This window comes from Macrotis lagotis, chromosome 1 (assembly GCF_037893015.1).
Source record: "Macrotis lagotis isolate mMagLag1 chromosome 1, bilby.v1.9.chrom.fasta, whole genome shotgun sequence".
NCBI classification, from domain to species: Eukaryota; Metazoa; Chordata; class Mammalia; order Peramelemorphia; family Peramelidae; genus Macrotis; species Macrotis lagotis.
Genome location: NC_133658.1, coordinates 305,923,199 through 305,935,405, shown reverse-complemented (window position 1 = coordinate 305,935,405; position 12,207 = coordinate 305,923,199). Strand labels below are relative to the sequence as shown.

Below are 12,207 nucleotides of genomic sequence, written 5' to 3'. Positions count from 1 at the left end.
TTGTGTCTGACTCTTTGTGAACCCACTTGTGCTTTTCTTGGCAAAGGTACTTGAGTCATTTTCTTTTGCAACTCATTTTACAGATGAAGACAAGCACAAAAGATTCAGTGACTTGCCTAGGATCATACATAAGTGTATAAGGCTGGATTTGAACTCAGGAGAATGTCTTTCTGACTCTTTCCACTGCACATCTTAGTTGCCCCTGGATTCAAAAACTTGAGTTCAAATACTCTTTCAGACACTACTTAATATGATCATGTGCAAGTCACTTAATTTTTATGAATATGTTTCCTCATTTTTAAAATGAATCTAATTGTAGCACCTTCTTCATGGGGTCAAATTAGACAAAAATGGAAAGCATATTGAAAAACCTTAAAACGTTTTATACAATGTAAGCTATTATTGTGTAGGTAAGTCACTAAGTAATCATTGACTGTGCTGCCAACACTGCCTACAATTGCCTCCTAATTAGTCTCCCTGCTTCCAATTTTTTTCCTCTCCATCCTTCACTTGGCCACTGGAGTGAGATTCCCAGAGCACAGTTCTAACCATGTCACTCACTTCTCAAGAAGTTCCAATGGATTCCTGTTGCTTCTAGGATATATCAATTGTTGATTTGGCAGTTTAAGCCCTTACTAACCTAATTCCAGCCTACCTTTCCAAGGTTATAATGAATTACTCTCCTTTCTACATTCTATATAGTCCTATCAAGCCAGTCTGCCTATTGTTTTTTCCATCTCCAATCTCTGGATTTTTACAAATACTATCTCCCAACCCAAAATGTTTTCCTCTTTTACCTCTACCTTTTCAGTTCCCTTCTCCTTTGGAAGTTCAATTTAAGCTACCTTCTACATGAAACTTTTCCTGATGGCTCTAGTTACTGGTCTTCCCTATATATATAATGACCCTTTCCCCTTGATACAATGTAAACTTAACAAAAAAGAATCAATTAATCTTGTTCTTTCATCACTAGAACCTTGTATAGTATTTGACACATAGTAGGCAGTAAATGATCAATGACTGATAATATCTTGCATTAAAATTCTGATTAAAAAAAATTACCTGAGATTGCCATGCAGGCAGTACATCTGACATTGGCATGCTTTATTTGTGTCCCCTGCTACTGCAGTGTTTATACTCGTGACAGTTTGGCAAGATGGAGACACTTGGGTTTGGAAAATTCCCAGGCCAGCAGATGGCCTTCTGTATATCCGGCATTACTGGATACTCTTTGCCAGCCTTTGCATGCTTGCAGACTGTGCACTATTTCTGTTCTATCAATGAGACCGTCTAAACCCATTGTCTAGTTACAAACAACAGCATGAAAGTCATGAATATTAATGGCTCCTACCTTGGATGAGGCTCAAAGGCCAGGGCTACCTGGGAACGAGAGCTCAACCAGCCAAAGTGCTCACATTTCAGCAGACCCTCTCTCTGCTGACCTGAAGAGACAGCCACACAGGTATTTACTGAAATGATTCTTTTTCTCTTCTCCGAGAGTATATTGTGCCTTGAAATCATAGAGGTAGTTGAAATATATATGATAGTAATGGACTTTGAGCTGGCTCTGCATATATATTCAGGACAGATTGAAATTTAAGCCAAATCTTGGCTCTGTCACTTTGAAGCAACTTTTATCCCCTTCTCTTTTGGAGGTAATATATGATTGTAGGCTTTTTCCACCCTTTCCCTATCTGTTTTTCTTCCCAATAAGTGACTGTCTAGCCTTCTATGTCACTATCTTTGGTCACCCAACTCAGATTTGCCTAATTAAAGTGTCCATGTGGAGTGTCAGTGATTAGAGAAATGTCTTACAGGTCATATTCCCTTGCAATAAATGGCAAAGGACAGCTTTGTTTTTCCTGTGATTTAGTCTTACATTTATTTGGTACAGATCAAATGCCATTCCAAATAAATGGGTCATCAGTTGGAACTCTATAGAGAATTTTTAGTTGTATTTTTTCTAATGCACTTTAACTCCAAATATTTCTTTTGGTGTATACATATAAAGCATTTTGCATTGGATAAAAGAATGGGTATGGAATTAAGATTTGTGTTCAGATTTCATCACATACACTTACTGAGGGTGTGTGATCCTGAGGAATTCAGGATCAATCTTCTGAGACCCAGTACTTGAATGTGAAATTAAATATAATAGTTCCTACTTCCTAGGGATATTATAAAGATTGAATAAGACAATGCATATAAAATTCTCTATATAATTGTGAAGTACCATATAGAACTATCTGTTTATATATAAACTTCATCTATTTCAAGTAATATGAAATATATGTATACATATATATGTATATATATACACACACACACACACACACACACACACACACACACACATATTTACATGGAAACACACATTTTCTCTGAGAATACCTCATCCTTGGCCAAGATCAAAGTTAGTGGCAAAGCAGGGATTCAAACACAACTTTGCTGACTCTAGTTACATTAGACTCTGCTGTACCCCTTCCCTGCCTCACTCCCATTAATAAATTTCTTCTTAACAGTATAAAGTAAATACCATAGATATTGTTATCCTGATTTTACAGATGAGGAAACATGTTCAGAAAGGTTAAATGATTTGCCCACAGAAGCACAGCTGGTAAATGGTTAAGGTTATACTTCAGATTTCTCTAGATTTCAAGAGGACTACTTTCGCTATATGATGCTATTAAAATGTAGGTATAAACATATAGATATTGATAGACACATAAGTATCTTGGTTGCATTTTTTTATCTATTCAATCCCTGGATATTTAGAAAAAGAAAGATCATGTAAAATATTGAACATAAATATCACTATGGAAAAAATAGACATATATATATGGATTATGTAATAGATGCAATATAATCATCACAGAAGTAATATTTATATTAGCTTAATGAAGAGCCATAGAAGTGGTTGATTATTTCAATATTTCTTAACCATATACAGCATTCATTTCCCCTTCTTTCCAGTTCTAACCCTTCTAACTTTGTTCATAGGTGCACTTTAAAAGCTCTTTTTGAGCATCTTAGATTCGATTTCTGGTACGTATTTTCTTGTTAACTTTTAACATATGTAGCCTCTAGGCATGATTCACACAAATCTCTGGCATTCTAAGGAAATGATGATCAGTCACGGAAACGTGTAAAGATTCGAGAACGCTGGCAATTTTCACTTTAAATGTTGTCAGCAAGTTACTATTATAAAGGTACTTTTCTCACCACGCTGCTGTAAAAAACCCTTAATGCTGTGGAGTTCTGACAAACTTACACATTTAATGAACAAACACCACACCACCTGAAGGGATATTTCCTCAAAGTTGGTAACTGCATCCGTTGTACTCTGAGAAATGTTAACTAGAGAGGTTTGGAATGGTGGCAAATAAGCCTTGCATTTGCCTAATTATACCGCAAAATCTAAATAACCTATATTATATTAATTCAGCATTTGGGATTATTTGGATAGGAACTAGGATGAAGCTAATTTTTTCTTTATGAAAAAAATAATAGGGACTACTAAAAATGAATAGTATAAAACTAGAATGTGTGACATCTATGTTAAAACTATTTCAATTATACATAATATTTTTGAACATAAACATTTTGTATTTATAAATTTTGTCTTCTTAACTATAGTCATCCTTGGTTAGAATCATATATATCACATTCATATTGATTTATGTATCTGTAATTTTTGTTGTAGTAATTTCTATAGTACCTAGCATAGTACTAGAGCAATGAAGATATTATAAGCATACTTGCTGAATTTAATTTAATTAAAAATATTTCAATATGCTATAATGAAAAGAGTGCTTAATTTGGAGTCAGAAGATCTAGCTCCAAATTCTGCCTCTGACTACTCTGTGTGATCTTAGCTAAGTCACTAAAATTTGATAAAGTTTCACTTCTCTAATTTGTAAAATGAAACAATTGGACAAGATTGCCTTATAGCTTTAGATTTCTGATATCCTCATATTTACATATCCAAACTTGATGTATTAATTACCAATCATGCTTAATACTTTATTATTCTGCTAAAGATTATTTATCAATTCTTTTAAGTCTAATTTGAATTATTAAATGTATTTGAAAGTGATAACATGATGGAACTTTAAAATTATTCAATGAATTAGATTTTTTCTAATTCATATGTCCTTCCCTCTCTGTCAGTCTATATTAGTGTGGTTCAGCTATATGATATCTGAATACTGGATGAAACATAGATCTCATATCTGACTATCCATTTAGAGTAACCTAAATGAATTTCTGAGTTTTTCACAGTGGGTCATATATTTAAAACTAGAAGGGACCATAGAGGTGCTCTAGTCCAACTTCCTGATTTTACAAATGAGGAAATAGAGACAAAAAAGGGGCAGTAACTTGCTCAAGGTCACAGAGAGTAAGCAACAGAATCAGGATTTAAACCACATCCCTTGATTCCAAATGTAGGATTATTTCTATTGCATCACAATGCTTGTAAAAACTCTGCATTCTGAACACTGTATTGGCAGATGAACAATGAGGATATTGCTCATAATTGAATAGAGGAGGGCAAGATTTTTTTAAAGCAGAAATTGAAGAGCAAATCAGTACAAGTTAATTCAAAGTGCTAGGAGAAATTTGAGGAAATTGAGAAAAAATTTCATGAAGGAGGTGAGGAGGGATATTGACACACAGAACTGAGCCACAAACATGTATGGCTGAGGTCATAATTAAAATTAGGGACAGATAGTAAGTAGTCAGGTTTGAATGGATTGTAATATTTATGAATGAAAACCTATGAACCTATAACAATAGTATGTTGTATGATGGAGAAGGCAAACTGAAATTAGATTTGGAAGGTTTTACTGCCAGAATTAGGAGTTTATGCTTCATTCAGCAGACAGTAGGGAAGGAGACACTGAAAATGTGGTTAAAGTAGTGCATTAGGATTATAATATGGTCAATGGTATAAAGAATGGGTTGAATAGGTGATAAATTAAAAACAAATTAAGAGTCTAAAACAATAGACTAGGCAAGAAGAGATAAGATTGTTTACAGTAAGAATGGGTATAAGGAAGCTTAAAGAGATAGAACTGACTAGACAACAACCTCATGGAAATAGAGGATGAGAAAGAGGAAAGAGTCTGATTCTAAAACTGAGTGACTTGGGGGAATAGTAGCACCATGGGTTGAAACAGAACCTTAGCTTAGAACAATAGGATATGTTGAGTTTGCGGTGGATTTCTCTTTAGGTTTTAACTAAAGATGAAGATGAAGTTACTGATCTCCTTCTGTAAGAGAGAGATCTATAAAGAGGCTTCCCCTCCTCTGTACTCTCAAAATCTATTAGAGGACTAAGACTTTTCTGAAAAAAACGAAACAGTTTTCCAATAAGTGAGAAACAGAAATAGACATTTCTGTTCATTTAAAACCTTGAAATGTCCTATTTTTTCCTTTCTTGCCAAGTTGTTACCTCAAAGATTCCCCTCTCCACATCTACACACACACACACACACACACACACACACACACACACACACACACACATATACACACACACACTTTTTAAAAAAGCAATGTTGCTATAGCAGGTTTAGTCAACAAAATTAGGAGAAGAATGTTGGTCATTTAAGAAGATTAGAGTTCTTTGAAAGGAATTGCTACCTGCATTCCCACACACTTGGAGATGGATGGACCACATGGCATCATCTGTTGGAATTTATTGGAAACCCCCCAGAGATGAGGTCATTGAACCCATTGAAGTAGGAGCTAGAGACTGTTCTTTTTGCTGAGAACAGCCTTTCTGACTCAGCTCAGAACCAATACAATGAAAAGTAATGAGCTTGTATCAATAAACATTTATGGGTCCAGTTTCATGCTGGCAAAATAGGCCCTCTAGGCGGTGTCCATCCACCTGCCAGGCCAAGAAAACCAGTCCCTCTTCTGAAACTCTCAGTCATCTTTCTCTCATCAGTGACATCTGGCATCCCACAGCTCAATTCTGAAAGACTCATTTGAATGGGGAATTTGGATTGGCTTTCTTCTCCCTTTCCTCCATTCCAGAACAAGATAAAGCAATCAGGAACAACTTCTGGGATAATTGTTAGATTGTTGAAGTTTGTCTGTTACTTCTGCCCACCTCTCTTTTCAATGTTTCTTTCCTTGTTGTTGGTGTCTCCTCCATCACCTCTTATCTAGGAGCTTATATTATGTCTCACTTTCTCTCTTTCTTTCGTTGGACAATGAATGTTTGTGAGAGAGATAAATGAGGCACAACTCCTTTAACTAACATATTGCCATTGAGAAAGAAGATGTCTGAACATAGTTAACATATGACTTAAGAAGGCCATTTAAAAATGAATCTAAAGTTGGGAATTTTAACTTATTAGCCTGGAGATATAAGTATCCCTTCAACTATAATATATAAGCACCCTTATGTAAGTACTCTGTCCATACATAAAATTATTCAAGATTTCTTAGATTTGGTTGAAAGTCCTATTGGTTCAAATGACTTCTCTCAAAAGGAAAAAAACAAACAGCTAGTGGTGATGGGCCAGGAGAATTTCTAAGGAATCCTTCTGTAAAGGGGAGAAAGGAGACCAGGTACAATGGAGGAGAAAATCTTGATCACATTTCCCTATTACTATTCAGAGTCTATGGTAGCTCTTGTCAAGAGTATATTTTATTAAACCTATCTCACAGTTTTGTGGAAATGTTGTCTGTCTTCCTGATCCCTAGCACCTCCCCAGTTTAAAACATTTTTTTCCTTAGAAGGCACCATTATCCAGTTCTCATGTCATTTCTCTGAGGAAGTAGTTATCAAGGCACTCTCAAAGGAGATTTGGGGAAAACTTCCTTTATATCTTCTTTAGTGACAGTCTTCTCTTCTTCAAAATTTTACAATATTCATATATTTGGTAAATTTAATTAATGTATGCTTTTCATTTTATTATTTTATTGATTGATTTATAATATGTACTTCATGTAAAAAAGTGATATATATTTAATTAAAAATTATAACATATATATAAATTATATATAAATAATTTATATATTTTGTACATTTTTATTTTTTAACTCAATGTTTTATTTGATTATGTACTTGTCTTATTCTACCAACCAGACTGTTGTAAAGACTGTAGTAGATGGGCTAAAAGATGATGTCTTAATCATCCCTGCAAATGCCGCAATATCTGTTATGGGGCCTTACATCTTTAGGTATTCACTAAAAATTTGTTTCATGAATGAATAGATTCTTTTTAATATGAATAATTGTCCCAAGGTTAAACTACATTTAGTACAAGTGATTATCAGGTGTGAATTCAACACCAACTTTGCATCCAGTCTAGATCAGAATCATAGAATCTTAATGGCATCTAAGACCAACTTGGCTAAGATCAGAGAGCCTTAAACAGTAGTGAAATTTTTCTTTTAACAGTTCTTTGAGTTCTTCACCTAAGATAGTAGTCAAAAACATTTTCATAATAATACTGAGATGATTTAATGCCTAGTAAGGAAAATATTATAGATCTATATAATTATAATAAATAAAAGCTCTCTTGGGGAGGGTCAGTTCTACAGATGTTTGAATAATGCCAGTGATAACATACTTTTTTTTTGTAAAGCAGTTGGTTATCTTTATCTTGCCTGGGCTGAAAATGTAGTGATCACTCATAGGAATGATCCCAATATTGATCAGAACAGAAGCTTTAATTATATTATGTTTTTTCAGTATGGACAGATTTGTTCATCCTTAAGACAACCTGATGACTCTCTGCTTCCATGAACTCAATATATATATGAATTCTGGAATCAAAATTCAACTACTGACCAATCTCAGGCTCCCCAGCAACAAAGACCATTATAGCACCATGCTAAGCAGATTATTGACTTTTTTATAGCGTTTTAAAAACCATAATATCCAGAAATTTATGAAACTTTCATAACTATTCAGAAATAAAATTTTCCATACTATCATTACCAATCCAAGGAATCTAGATAAATTGGTCTAGGTATAGTGTATAGAGTACCAGGTCTGGTGTTAGGAAGACTCTTCTTGAGTTTAAATCTGGCCTAAGACACTTACTAGCTGGGTGATTATGGACAAGTCATATAACCTTATTTTCCTTAGTTTTCTCATCTGTAAAATGAGCTAGAGAAGGAAAAGACAAACCACTCCAGTATCTTTGCCAGAAACATACCAAATGAAGTCATAAAGAGTTGGACGCAATGCCAAACAACTTTACAGCAAGATAAACTGGTCCTTATCTGGTTAAGGAAGAAGGCAAGTGGATATCTGGGGAATCATATTACTGACTTTAAAATCTTTTCCCTATTTTAGGGTGAATCTCCTTAAATGTCTACCTTTGAAAGCAAAATTTTACCATAATCTAAATAACAGCTGAAAAAGAATAGGTAAAATGATTGTTGAATAAAGTCTTTAATCTTGCTGGCTATTTCTACACAGATGGAGAGTGAGGATGATGACTTCTATGTTCTAAGCCATTAGCCACATGGAAGCATTTGGGAAAAACCACTAAGGTGACAAAGCCAGTTGGCCCCTATGGAAGAGAAGATGCCCTCAAGTGGTAACTCAGTTCTACTTCAATAACAATCCCTTGGTCAGTGGAGAGTCCTCATAAAGATCAGTAGCCATCTGGTCTTCATCCCCATTAAAGACAAAAACCTCAGGAAATAGTTGGGTATTACAATGGGGTGGGGGGAATTTAAGTTAGACAAGGGGAAGAACTTGCTAACTCTTACACTTCTAAAAAAAGAGGTTAACAAGGGAAAATATAGAATATTTTCCTCTAGAAATGTTGAAGAGATAGTACAAGCTACCTTATATTGAAAGGAAGGAATCAAGACAATCTGGATTATAGACAGCCATAGGATGACCATAGTGATATAGATTTAGAACTAGAAAAGACTTTATCACTTATCAACTAGAAATTCTTCATGTTACAAATAAAGAACCTGAGATTCAGAGTTCTCACAACTAGTAAGCAGCAGAGTTGGAACCTGAGCTTAGGGACTGTGATTCTGTGATTCTAAGATTTCTTTAGCCTTCTAAGGGTTCTTTCCAATTTACCACATTTACTATACTCAGCATCAGGAATGATTGAATCAATAATCATTTATTAAGTACCTACAATTAGGCATTGGATCAAGGACAAAAATGAAATAATCTCAAAGTATTTTCATTGTAATGGAGAGACAAGAAATATATATATATATATATATATGTATATATATATATATATATATATATGTGTGTGTGTGTGTGTGTGTGTGTGTGTGTGTGTGTATATATATATATATATATATATATATATATGAGTATATTGAAATGTATGGAAAATAAATCCAAGGTGGTATTTTATAGGGGAGAAAAATCAGAATTGGGGAGAAGGAGGTCATGTAAAGATGAACATAAGTCTATACAAAACAAAATAAACCAAAAAACCCAACCCTATGGGATCTTAAAGGCAGAAGTAAAAAGGGAATGAATTTTAGGCATAAGAATCAGCATTGAGATGAGAGAGTTCTGTGGGAGGAACAGTCAGATCATTTTAGCTGGATTCTAGGGTATATAAAGGTATGGGCAGTCAGTGCATATAAAGGGATAGAGCACTGGACCTGGAGTCAGGAAGATATTAGTTCCAATCTGATCTCAGACACAATAGTTGCATGACCCTAGGCAAGATACTTAACCCTGTTTGACTCGGTTTCCACATCTCTAAAATGAGCTAGAGAAGGAAATGGCAAACCACTCCAGTATCTTTGCCAAGAAAACCCTCCTAGGGTCATGAAGAATCAATCAGGACTGAACAACTATAACACAATACCTAAAAGCTATTAATAGATTAAGAGATACAGAAAGGTTGAATGGAGTCAAGATAAGAGAGGCTTTGAATGCCAGAAAAAGTTTGCATTTATACTAGAGAAGAGAACTACAGGAAGAAGAGGGCTTAGGTTTTACTTCCTAACTCTATGACTCTTGAGAAGTCACTTCATTTTCAGGTGCTACAAATAATGTCATAGGAGTGAACTACTAATGTGTGTGTGTATAGATTTGGGATTTTCATTGGTGGAAAGAATTCTCACAAGCTGAGGGAAATCACAGTCTTAAAAAATGCATAAGCCTGGAAAGGCACCAGTTAGAATAAAAAGCTCTTCCTCCCAGTTACCTGGATGTGGTAGATAAATTGTTGGACTTGGAGTTAAGATATAAGTTCAAATCTTGTCTCAGATACTTAGAGACTGTGGACAAGTCACAAGAATCTCCTTAGCTTCTAATTCCTTATCTGGGACTCAAATACCTCTAAGATTCCTTCCAGCTCTGATTTTCTCTCAGTTTACAGAGACAAAAGGCTGGTGTGTTGATTTTCCATTTGATTATAGGAAGAGAGACAAAATAAAAGAGGTATCTTTTGTTCTAAGCAAGAAACTCTATTGCTTTCCCTGGCACAAATATCCTTTCTGCAGGGAAAAGAAGACCTTCATGCTGCCAGTCTGTTTTTCTTCTCTCCTCCGTTGTTGACACTTACCGCACCATCTTCAGAAGCAGTGTATGCTTTTGTGTGGTAGGGAACCAGGAAGGGTCCAATTTTGCCATCAATCATATTTAATAGCATATGCTATTAATGTAATTTTGTTATTGAAGATTCCCAAATCTATTCAGTGGATTGCACAAGACAATTATGGTTTTAAAAAACTACATGCATGCATACAATCAGATATCACCTTTAATTAGAGCTATGGCAATTAAATATGGTCATTATAAATGTTATATTATAAAATATTCATTAAATAACAGATTACATGACATATCTTTGATTTAAAAGAAGATGACATTGGAATCAAACAATGAGATTTTTATTAATTATTTGGCATCTTATAAAAGATAGTCTGCTTAAAAATTACCTGAAGGGTGGTTGTAAAGTATCTGAAGTTCTAAACACATTCCCTTTCTCTCTGCCCAGTATTTGAAGGAAGCACTTATTTTCCACACCAAATGTAGTTTTTAAAAATTACAATTCAACATATTATTCAAATACAATACATGAAGTAATTATCAAACTCTTAGTATGTATTAGGTACCAGGGATTCAATCAAATCAGTCCCTGATCTCAAGATGCTTAGGATGGAGTTGTAGGATGAAGTCTTGTTGGTCATTTTCAGTCACCTGATTCTTCCTGACCCCATTTGATGGTTTTTTGATAAAGATACTGGTTTGCTATTTTCTTCTCCAGAACATTATACGGATGAGGGAACTAAGGCTAGCTGGGTTAAGTTACTTGTCCACACAGCTAGTAAGTGTCTGAGTCCACTGGCCATCAATCCAGTATATTTTGGGGGCCGTTCAAGTGAGGTGGGAGGTTTGAGAGAGGTTTGGGGATTCATACCAGCAGGCTTCTCTCACAAATTCTCTCTTTTTTTCATGAGTGTGTTTTGTTTTAGCTTGAGACAAAATTAATGTGCTTTGTATACTAAAAATGTTTCCTTGGAGGAAGTTTGTGAAAGGTGAAGAGGGCTCTAGGGAGAAACACCCTAATGTCAACAAAACTTAATCAGAGGTAGGATACCCAGAGGCTTATTTTGTGATAAGTTATCATGCAGCTAGAAGTGTTTTATTATTTTTTCCCAAGTAGCAATAAATAATATAGGAATGAGAGGTTGAGAGTTATATTTTCTTTACTCTTACATATTTTTCCCCTCTTGACTATGTTTTTTGCTATGGAGAAGGTAACAGGACTGAGAAGTCCTCAGGTAATGCCATGGGCTTTATTAGCCTTGGTTGTTATCATTTTCAACTTGATAGCTGGGAAAAGAGAAGACCAAATACCAGAAGATTCTGCCTAGCTCCACACTCTTGTTTCATTTTTAACATTGACTAGAAAAGGGTATAGAAGGGAACTGCAGAAGGTGAATAATGACTCCTCAAACAATTTAACATGTTTGAAGTTAATTATCCTACTCTGATGACTGGTTGTCTAGACATTTTAAGTATTTATTTTGTGGTGTCCCCTACAGTTCATAATTAAAGACCTAAAGGAAGGCTCCCAGAGGTTTTTACTGGCCAGACCAGAAATTAGCCACACAGCATACTGTGCATACTGTGGAAAAATACAGGAAGAAGCTACATTCCTGCTTTCGTTCAAGAGAATCTGTGGCAACTGCATCACTATTGATCATCTGTGAGCCTGGAGCACCATATTGATG

General features: G+C 34.9%; 1 long non-coding RNA gene across 1 annotated transcript in view; it reads left to right on the top strand.

The window, feature by feature from the left end:
* Positions 1-1,266: 1,266 nt before the first annotated feature.
* The window catches only part of LOC141517023 (uncharacterized), an 86,551-nt gene continuing 75,610 nt past the window's right edge, over positions 1,267-12,207 (top strand). The window contains exon 1 of the long non-coding RNA XR_012476795.1: positions 1,267-1,462. This is a non-coding gene — a long non-coding RNA (uncharacterized LOC141517023). The remainder of the gene's footprint in view (positions 1,463-12,207) is intronic.